Genomic DNA, 11,329 nt, shown 5'->3' with positions numbered 1-11,329 from the left:
CCGCTGTGCTATCACTCCATCCCATTATAACATAGGAATATAAATTATTTTATAAGTTTTATCTGTAGCACGAAAGTTTAGCAAGGGGGCCAGGGTAACGGCTCAAAGGGCTGGAGCTCCTGTTCTAACTTAAGAAGGCTTGAGATCTATCTCAGGCACCACATGGTCCCCCAAACATCAAGGAGAGTGTACCCTGGATACTGCTAGGTATGGCCCCCAAAACTAAAAGGGAATATTTTGACACAAGAGAAGTAATTCTTCCATACGTTCATTCTAACGAGCCTAATAATAATAATAGCTCCATGACTTACCAATATTTATAATCACCTGGCAATGTTTAACAGCCTCAGAGTTCTATTTAAAAAAATGAGTCTTAAGTTCATTTCTATTGTAAAGTATTTTTTTAAAAAGTCTCCAGCTGACTTTTTAATAAAATCAGAGTTCAAAACTACACAGGCCAAACTGATGGCTCTTAAATTTTAAGCTTCAGAATACTGACTGAATAGCTCGTCAAAAATGGAAATTCACGGGACCAGAGAGATACTACAGGACTTTAGGCACCTGCCATGCACACTACTAACCTTGGTTCAGTCTCTGCCAATCAATATGGTCCCCTGACTACCACCAAGAATGACCCTGAGCACAGAGCCAGGAGTAACTCCTGAGAACAGTCAGATTATCTCCAAAACAAACAAAAAATTGTGCTGAATTCTAATAGTACTATTGTGGGGCCCTTACTCTATTATTAACAAGTTTCTTGGCTGATTCTAATGTGAAGGCCTAAAAACCACTCAGAAATAAAATATCTTCTATCTTCTCATGTTACAACTACTGTCAGTTGTTGGGAAAAAAAGACATTAATAATTTCAGCACACTAATGTCACCATAAAACGCATGTTATTTTTTTAACAACACCCTCCCCCAAATTTGGTCTCAGAACTTAAAATGAAGAGACCCTGGAAATAAAAACTACATAACTGATTGCACTCTTATTTGATAATATTTCAAAAGAATGAACAATTAGAAGTATTCAAGAAAGCTAAATTCAACACTGTCACTTGTGTCTTCAGAAAAGTAAGTGCATCACTGAAGGAGAAAAATTAGCTAATTAATAGCTAAGTTGTAATTAAAAATACATTTTCCTAAGAGAATACAGCTCTACTGACACTTAAGTTTCTGTTAAGATAAACAGAAAGAAAACGAAGGATAATCAAAATTTTTGATGTGAAATAAATTTATCAATAACATTAACGTGGCTGGCCTTAGTTATTTTCCCTATTCTTAAGAATCAATTAATCTGGGACCACAGTGTTAGTACAGCAGGAGGTAAGGCATTTGCCTTGCACGAGGTAAACTTGGGTTCGATCACTGGTATCCCATATGGTTCTCCAAGCACCGCCAGGAGTAATTCCTGAGCGTAGAGCCAGGAATAACCCCTTAGCATCGCTGGGTGTGACCCAAAAAGCAAAATAAAAGAAACAATGAAAGGAAGAAAGGAAGAAAGAAAGAGAGAAAGAGAGAAAGAGAGAGAAAAAGAGAGAGAGAAAGAGAGAAAGAGAGAGAGAAAGGAAGGAAGAGAAGAAAGAAAGAAAGAAAGAAAGAAAGAAAGAAAGAAAGAAAGAAAGAAAGAAAGAAAGAAAGAAAGAATCAGAGGCCAGGAATACAGCTTGGCAGTACAGCCCTTGCCTTGCATGTGTGAAGTCCTGAACTCAATCCCTGGCACCACAAAAAAGGCAGGATAGTAATTAACCCATCAAAATATTAACTCTAATGGGATTTTTCCAACTGTCCTCTAGTATAAGAATCACACATCACGCATTACACTCTAGAACAATTGAACCTGGAATGTTTATAATAAGATTTTGGGAACTCTATTCTAGCAAATGGCAAAGTATAATATCATATGCCCACAGTGCCAAGCATTGAGTAAATTTCTGAGATGGTAAATGTATCATCTTATAGTCTATCAACAAAATGACAATGTCCACATAATGACAAACTAGTTGCTTCTTTACACCTCAGTCACTTATTCTGACAATACCTTTTCATTCATATTTTTTATCTCCCAAATCTAATACTGACTTTACATCAGGAATAACTAGTGATGGGATTGCTAACTTCTGTTTCTTGATTCTTGTGAACTAATCATGTTACATATTTTAAATGTATAGTTCAAGGACATGGTTCCTATTAAGAGAAAATGATTCTTGTCCATTTTCCGTCGAGTGGTCACATCCAAGAATTACTAGAAACCTGGTTTAAATTTTTTTCACCCATACCTAGCAACTTCCACAGCAACTGCAGGCTATTATCATCTAGAGTTGGATAACACCAGAACATCACAACAGCGACATTCAACAGTCGATTTTTTTGGAATGAGGTACAGTTGTTTTTATTTCTGGATTTAACTGAAAGAGACACTATATTCACTGAGCTTGACTTATTTTGAGAATGCATTTCAGACAACAATTCCAGTCAACTTTTGCAACACAAAGTATTCAGTGTGCTAAATTGGTCTAACTATGTGTATACATGTATGTTGTTTGTAAACTCTAATTGAAAACACACAGTTAAATGCATTTAAGTAAACACATGCAATCCATTGAATAAACTGCCAAAGGAGTTTCAAAGATAACACACTCCACCAGCAAATTACCCAGTGAATCACTTTTGCACAGGCTGAAAACAAACAGGTTTCTGTTTAACCAATTTTTCCTTAAGGGTGTGCATTTTATCTCAAAGGAAAGAGTCAGCTTATTCTTGCTTTTTCCATACAAAATTCTGTGATTGTTTCTGTTTTATATTTTCCCATTATGTAATAGCCCTGAATTATTTATATATAAAAACTGGGGGAAGGCACTGCACTCAGCAGCTATCATAAGAGAAGACTATGAAAAATACAAATTTATTGCCATGGGTTTCCTATCTCTCAGTCAATTTTATTTTTCCAGACTTGTGAAATAACTTGGTTTTTTTCAGACTCCATTTATGTTCTTAGCAAATAACAGGTCCTCAGCAAAGTCTAACTTTAGAAATATAGTTACTGATAAGATGTTTTAGATTTCTCTTTAAAATATCCTTACCATCTCTGAGTTAAATAAAAACATGATAGAATTAAATAACTACATGTGGCAATCTTAGGAATACTACACCTTGTGTATTCTGTATCTCAAGGTGACTTTGTCCTTGAAGTCACTTACAGAATAGGCAGCCGACTCATCTGCTATATAACTTTTCATGAGAAAACTGCACATGCAATGGGAAATTACCCCCTAAAAAGGAATATTAAAGACAACTGTTGGTATAGCATTAGAAAAGTTTATTTTTGTGTTGGTATCACTAAGGATTTTAACTGTGACTTCTAGGTAAGACTACATAATGGATAGTAGCAAGCCTAGCATACTTAGCATATTTGACTTTCATTTTTAAGAGGGAAGAAGATCACTCACTAAATATGAATGCTGCATATGTTATCAATAGGTAGTGATTTTGTGATTTTGATTGCACTTGCCTTAAAGTCTTTCCAAAAAAGAAAATATACAAACAAATATAGATGAGGATGTTAATAAATATTGTTTGAACAGAGGCAAGTTCTGCACCGATAATACTTTTTTACATAATAGTGTAATGACTAGTAGCAGAGTCAATTTGCCAGTCCCTTGGAAAGAGTAAGTGAGCACATGGTAACAGCAGTTTGTATAAGCACAAGGTGTTCTATGTTTAGATTAAAAATTAACATTGATAACTTTTGGTGTGACTGCTTTAAATTTTAAAAAGTTGGATGTTTAAAGATACATTTATTACTTGCATAATAATATTTTTGTATGATATTGGGAAAGGTTTAAAAAATGGACTTGCTTTATGGAGTGCAATTTTTGGAGAAAATAAACAGGGTATGCGTCCAGTTTGTAAAATGTTTTCTTTCAAGATTACTTTTTCCTGGTTAAATGCAAGCATATGATGACCTGAAATTTTTGTGAATTGAACAATACCAACAACAAACATAATAACAACAAAAATAAAGCAATGTGAATAAGTCGCGTATGCAAAGACTTCTTTTAATCAATGCAAATACATGCTGTAAACAATAGCAAAGATCCTTTTTTGTGAGTATCATGCTAGAAGTAATTACCATTAGGGTTTTTTTCAACTTGATGCAGAAACCAATACCCACAACAATATGAAAGGTTTTAAGGGGGGACAGGAGTGATAGTATAGAGGCTAGGGTGCTTGCCTTGTACTTGACTTACTGGGGTTTGATCCACAGCATCCCATATGGTCCCAGAACAAGGCCAGGAGCAATTCCTGAGTGCAGAGCCAGGAGTGACCCTTGAGCACCTCCATGTGTAGCAAAAAAATCATAAAAGGTTTTAAGGAAAGTTTTTATTCTTAATTCTTCTCTATAATTATATTTATTTTCTAAAATTAAGAATACTATGTATTATCACCCTGTACATCCTCATATATACGACATACATACACTTTTTGAATTTATAAAAGATTTTACATATTCCAATTAATGAAGTTATGTCTTAGGCTGAAAATATTAGATAACATATACAAGAAGAAAGATTTACAAATATGGTGTTCTGATTTATACACATATATAATACATATAATATAAACAAAATATACCTGTATTTTGGTTACAAAATGTTGGAATCTATAAATGTGACTGTTCAATTAGAGACCAAAGATTATCTTCAAGTCTAAAATATCTCATAAAGATTTAAATCAGAGGCTAAAACATTTCAGAAGATAATGTGTGGATTTTCATATATGCTTTTCTACAAACTATCCAGTAAATATATTTTTTCTAATTATAAAAAACGTAGAAACAAACTGTTTCTTACTGGTGGTGACCAGACTTCTGACAAGGAAACTAGGAAAACAATCATATTTTAAGACACTATATCTGAAGCATTATGTCATGTAAGATAATAACTGAATACAGAATATGTTTAACTTTTTAAAAAATTTTAAAATTTTATTGAATCACCGTGAGATAGTTACAAGCTTTCATGTTTGGGTTACAGTCATACAATGATCAAAAACTCATTCCTCCACCAGTGCACATTCACCACCACAAATATCCCCAATATATCCCCCCCATTTCCACCCTCCCCTTTCCTCCATGGTAGACAATATTCCCCATACTCTTTCTCTACTTTTGGGAATTATGGTTTGCAATACAGACACTGAGAGGTTATCGTGTTTGGTCCTTTATCTACTTTCTGCACACATCTCCCATCCCGACCAGTTCCTCAAGCCATCATTTTCTTAGTGATCCCTTCTCTATTCCAGTTGCCTTCTCCCCTTTACTCATGAGGCAGGCCTCCAGAATAAACAAATGGGACTACATCAAACTAAGAAGCTTCTGCACTTCAAAAGAAACAGTGACCAAAAAACTGAAAGAGCCACAGAATGGGAAAGAATATTTACCTAATACCTATCTGATGGGCCGGAGCAATAGCATAGCGGGTTGTGTGTTTGCCTTGCATGCAGCCAACCTGGGTTCGATTCCTCCACCCCTCTCGGAGAACCTGGCAAGCTACCGAGAGTATCCCGCCTGCACAGCAAAGCCTGGAAAGCTCCCTGTGACATATTTGATATGCCAAAACAGTAACAAGAGGTCTCACAATGGAGACATTATTAGTGCCCGCTCCAGAAAATCGATGAACAATGGGAGGACAGTGCTATAGTGCTACCCATCTGATAAAAGATTAATATCCAGGATATACAAGAAACTAGTAGAATTGTACAAGAAAAAACCTCCAACCCCCAAAAATGGGGAGAAGAAATGAACAGAAGTTTCTTCAAAAAACAAATGCAAATGGACAAAAGGCACATGAAAAAATGCTCCACATCTCTAGCCATCAGGAAGATGCAAATCAAAACAACAATGAGATATCATCTCATAGCACAGAGACTGGCACACATTCAAAAAAACAAAATCAATCAGTGCTGGTGTGGATGTGGGGAAAAAGGGATGCTCTTTCACTGTTGGTGAGAATGCTCACTAGTCCAGCCTTTCTGGAAAACAATATTGACAGTCCTTCAAAAACGAGAAATTGAGCTTCCATATGATCCTGCAATACCACTTCTTGGAAGATACCTCAAAGATGGAAAAAAGCACAGTAGAAATCAGTAGAAATGACATATGTACCTATATGTTCATTGCAGCACTGTTCACAATAGCCAAAATCTGGAAACAACCCCATTGCCCTAGAACTGATGACTGGTTAAGAAACTTGGGTACATCTACACAATGGAATACTACGTAGCTGTGAGGAGAGATGAAGTCATGAACTTTGCTTATAAACGGATAGACATGGAGAGTATCATGCTAAGTGAAATGAGTCAGGGAGAGAGGGATAGACATAGAAGGACTGCACTCATTTATGGAGTATAAAACAACATAACATGAAGCTGACACCTAAGGATAGTAGACGCACGGGACAGGAAGACAGAATATGTTTTAACACTCTACAACATTTCATCCAAAAGGCTAAGGGCATTAAAATGAAAGGATAATATCTGGTTTATCACAGATGTTTCTGTACCCATGGTAAGTATTACTACTTCTTAATGATACAGTTTTTTCCTATTTTAAACATCTGCATAAAAGTTTACAGTTATTACCGTATTAGGTACCATAAAGGAAAAATAGCCAAGTCAATAGTGGAAGAATCAATTGCTCAAATCTGTATGACAAGCATTTATTTGGAAAAGGAAGAAAGCATTTATACCATTTTAAAAAATACAATGAAAAATGAAATAGAAATTGATCCTTATGTCTTAGTCTCTCCCCTTAGCTGTCATACGTAGCATCGAGTCATAGAGACTGAGACCCCTATTTTTTCTTTATGATGAATTGAAAACTTTGACAACAATAGGAAGCCCCTACTTTTGTACTACACTTCTAAGCATTGCTTTACTAAGAAAGAAGAGAGGTAGGGAGACAGTACAGGGATTGTGGCACACGTCTTGCTTGAGATATACCCCAGCTCCTTGCCTAACTCCACATTACCCAGTGCATTCCTTGAGTCCTTGAGGCCCTGAACACTGCCAGGTGTGGCACTGGAGGCCTCCAAATACAGTGAGGATGCCCTGGATATCCAGCACTACAGTGCCCAAGAGCAGTACCACATCTATAAGAGCTCACATTGAATTGCAGCCTCAGTTGGCCAGGAGAGGACAGGCCTCCTGAGCACCACGTCTGCGATAAAAGATTAATTAAAAGTTTAAGAAATAAAAACAAAAACTATTCTTTACCAGACACCACTCTGTATATATAATATATATATATATATATATATATATATATATATATATATACAGAGGGCGTATTTTGTTTTCTTTCTCCATTTTGTGCATCCCTGCTCCAGTCCAGCTATGTTATTATAGTCCAAAGTCTGAACTGAGTATGTAAAATTCAACATTTCTGATATGGGGTAACACATTCAGGGAGTCAACGGAGAGAATCATCAAGATGTGTTTGGATAAGCCTTCACTGTCCAGTGTCTGAGTATGATCTTGACTCTACAACTAGATCAGTCTACAGACTAGACCTATCATTTCCTCTTGTGCAGACTAATTAAAATCATTTAAGATGCTGTCTTCCAAACAAATTATAATTACTGATAGTGGAAAAGAATACCAGAATCTTCTTGCCACCTTGTGGGAAAGCCAAATTAAAATGTTTGCTTGCACAATGGTGGGATAACAAAGGGTCAAGTTAGAGAAAAAGTACACGCTAACTAACATGAATTATCACTCTCCATCACTGAGAAACAACTGCTATTCAGTCTCTATTCTGGGCATTTTCTTCCTTATACAGAATAAAAAGGACAGAAACAAATTCTGATTACTAACTCTCCCTCCCCCCCCCCGTAGTCTAGAGATATCCCTCATCCTCCAAATAAGCAGTACAGCTTTAAGTATGACAATATCGCCTTCCCTTGTTCTTAGTGCCCAGAATATGAATATTAACAAAGGCATGTATTTTAACATATCACTTTGTGGTAGCTGATCTCCTTAAGCACTTGCCAAGTTTTGGTCACAAAATAGCATTAATATTCATTTTGGGTCATCTTATTTTAGTTTAAGTAAACTCATTATACCTTCAATATGTATTAGTTTGAGCTAATGATATTTAGTCATTGAATTATATCTTATAGGTTTCATTTATGTCTTAGAATTTATGGTAATAGGACTACAGAGATAGTACAGGGGTTAAGGCACTTGGCTGGTTTGATCCCAGACTGTATATGGATGCCCTGGTATTGCCAGGGGCAATCTTTGGGCATGAAGCTGAAGTGAGCCCTGAGCACCCTAGGGTATGGGGAGAAAGCATCAGATAAATATTCTGAGGGCTTGTTTTTGAAATTCTAGCATAAGAAATTGCTGTTTGCTCTGTCTAGGTCATCTGTTTTTAATTCTTTCTATACCACATTTTAAGACCGTATTTGACAATATTATTTATTTGCTAACCTAATCACACAGAAACCCTAGACTCAGAATATGGCGAATAGACAAATCACTTAATTTAAGTTAACAGAACTTGAGCATATTATGTAAGCTATTTTACCCCCTGAATTACTCATTTGGAAAAAAAAAGACAATAGTAGCTTCCTTAAGTGTAAGTTATAAGGGTTCTTTCCTTCATTCATTCATCACTGACATTCTTGCTTGCCAGAGACATACTGGAGAATGAGGCAGACAATATTTTTGATCCATAGGTATTAACTACTCCTTGTTAGAGAGTGACACAAATGGCAAGGCCATGAATCAATGAGAAAATTTCAAACAGTGATACAAGCAAACAGCACTATAAACTAGAGGGATATGATAAGAAGTGACTTTTGAAGAGGTTAGCTTTCAAAGATGACTATTTCAAGAGTGTTATTACAAAGAGGGCTGGCGTCATAGCATAGCAAGTAGGGCATTTGCCTTGCATGTGGCCAACCCAGGTTCGATTTCTCTGCCCCTCTCAGAGAGCCCGACAAGCTACCATGAGTATTCCACCTGCAGGCCAAAGCCTGGCAAGCTACCCGTGACGTATTCGATATACCAAAAACAGTAACAAGTCTCACAATGGAGACGTTACTGGTGCCCACTCAAGCAAATCGATGAACAAGAGGAGGACAGTGCTACAGTGCTATTACAAAGAGCATCTATTTCAAGATTATTATTACAAACAGAATCTGTTTCAAGGTTCCTTGAAAGAGGATAAATTATGGGTAAACCTGGAACCCAGGAAAAGAGACAACCAAGAAAAGATCTGGCGGGTACAGCTATTCAGCCCAAAGGACACAGTCTCTCCATGGCATCTCTCTAGGCAGAAGGCAGCTAACATTTCACCAAAAAGCAAAAGTGAGGACCAGTTAAAGAGAATTAACATGACTTTCACCACATTGTATTGGTTAAAGTGAGTTGCTACATTCATTGTGATTGATAATGGGAGAATGCACACAAAAGTTCTGAATTCCAGAAGGTAAGTAGGTTCTTGGAAGCTGGGACATACTCTGGGGCTTCCTCTCCACTCTGGAGAAGTGCACATTCACTTTCTTTTCTAAATTCTTTCTTTGAAAGTTTATTATTGATCAAAATTCTGTGGTTTGCATTATTTTTATGTATGTTTTTAATGAATCACCGTGAGACACAGATACAGACTTACAAACTTCCATGATTACGTTTCAGTCATAGAATGATCCAGTACCCACCCCTCCACCAGTGCCCATTCCCCACCTCCAATGTCCCCAGTATCCCTCCTGCCACGCCCTCCCCATTTCCCCCCTGCCTCTGTGGCATACTCTCTCTTTGTACTTCCTCAAAACTTCCAAATAAATCCTTTTGTTCTGAGTTCACTGCTCCTTCACCAGAAATTCTTTTCTGAAAGGCAAGAACACAAAAGGCCTGAGTAAGGTCTAAGACTGACTTCCCTTTCCTGCGAGTAGCATGGCTCCCAGCAGACTCATTAGTCCTAGATTTTCCCCAGCCATTCCCGGGTGACAGAGGTGGATAGAGAGACAGATTTCTTTCTCAAGGCTGCCACCTCTCTCCTCCCCGCTTCACATAAGTCTCCTGGGGACCCCACTAGCATCAAAACCACCACATGGTTGAACTTGGAGACTCCAAGTCCAGAACTTCCTTCAATATCTAAGCAAAATTGTCTAACCTGGAATACTCATTAGTAAAAGCAAATTAAAACAGATCATGTAAGCAGAAAGTCTGCTCTTCCTTCTTTTGAATTTTTTCTATAAGTGTTCTTTGTTCTCTTTGTCAAAACTTACTTACTCTGCTTACAGGAGAACAGGGAGCTAGCTAGGGGAGGTTTTATATTGAGGTTTAGTTGTACTAGTAATGAACTAATGCCAAACTTCCATCAGCAAAGTCCTGGATCACTCCCCAGATAAATAAAGATTCTGAAACACATAGAGTTTAATTATTTCCTACATGAAATCCCCAGAACTGGGAACAAACCAGATACAGTTCTTTTGCCAAGAGGTCACACTGACAATTTGAACAACAAAGGAAAGCTAAAGGAATGTTAAATTCTCATTCGCATTTCTTTGATCAAATGTACAGTTTCCTCCTTTTCAATACTTTTTTTTCAAATGCAAATGTTACTTAAACATTAGCCACTAAGCTGCAACTGGGAGAGCATCAACTGAATGTTTAATATGCAAATCAGCACCTTAGAGAGGAAAAGATGAACCTTTCCTACTTGGCTCTTTTGTACAGCAAGCAGTGTAAAGTACAATTAAGCATGTATTATCAACTGAACTATAAGTAGTTGTGCTTCTAGAAGTCTTAGCAAAATGCCATTGGGCCCCAGAGATTCCAAATGATACATAAACACAGTTAAACTGAGATACCATTAAAGAAATTGGCCAAAATCTTTTCTTATAAGATTGAGTACAAAGGTTTGTTTGACATTGGGCTCAGTCATTTCATTCTGTGGAAGATTTTAAAAGTAAATATGGATTTTATATAAAAGAATGAATGTAGACGCTTGTAGGAGTCATTCACTCATGGTATTTTATTCAAGACAAACTTATCAGGGGCTGGAGAACTGGACAGGTTGCTTGCCTTCCACACAGTCTAGCTGGGTTTGGTCCTCAGCACCCCATGTGGTTGTCCTGAGGTCCTCCAAGAGTGATCTCTAAGCACAATACCAGAAGTAAATCTTGAGCATGCGGGTGTGATCCCTACCCTACCAAAAAGAGGAAACAACTCAATTCAAGAATGACATTTATTAAATATCTAAAATATGTGAATAAGACAAATGCAAATAAATACATAATGGGATACCAACTAAGTGATC

This window comes from Sorex fumeus, unplaced genomic scaffold (assembly GCF_029834395.1).
Source record: "Sorex fumeus unplaced genomic scaffold, SorFum_2.1 ptg000086l, whole genome shotgun sequence".
NCBI classification, from domain to species: domain Eukaryota; kingdom Metazoa; phylum Chordata; class Mammalia; order Eulipotyphla; family Soricidae; genus Sorex; species Sorex fumeus.
The sequence above is the reverse complement of the archived record's forward strand: the minus strand, read 5'-3'. Positions refer to the sequence as shown.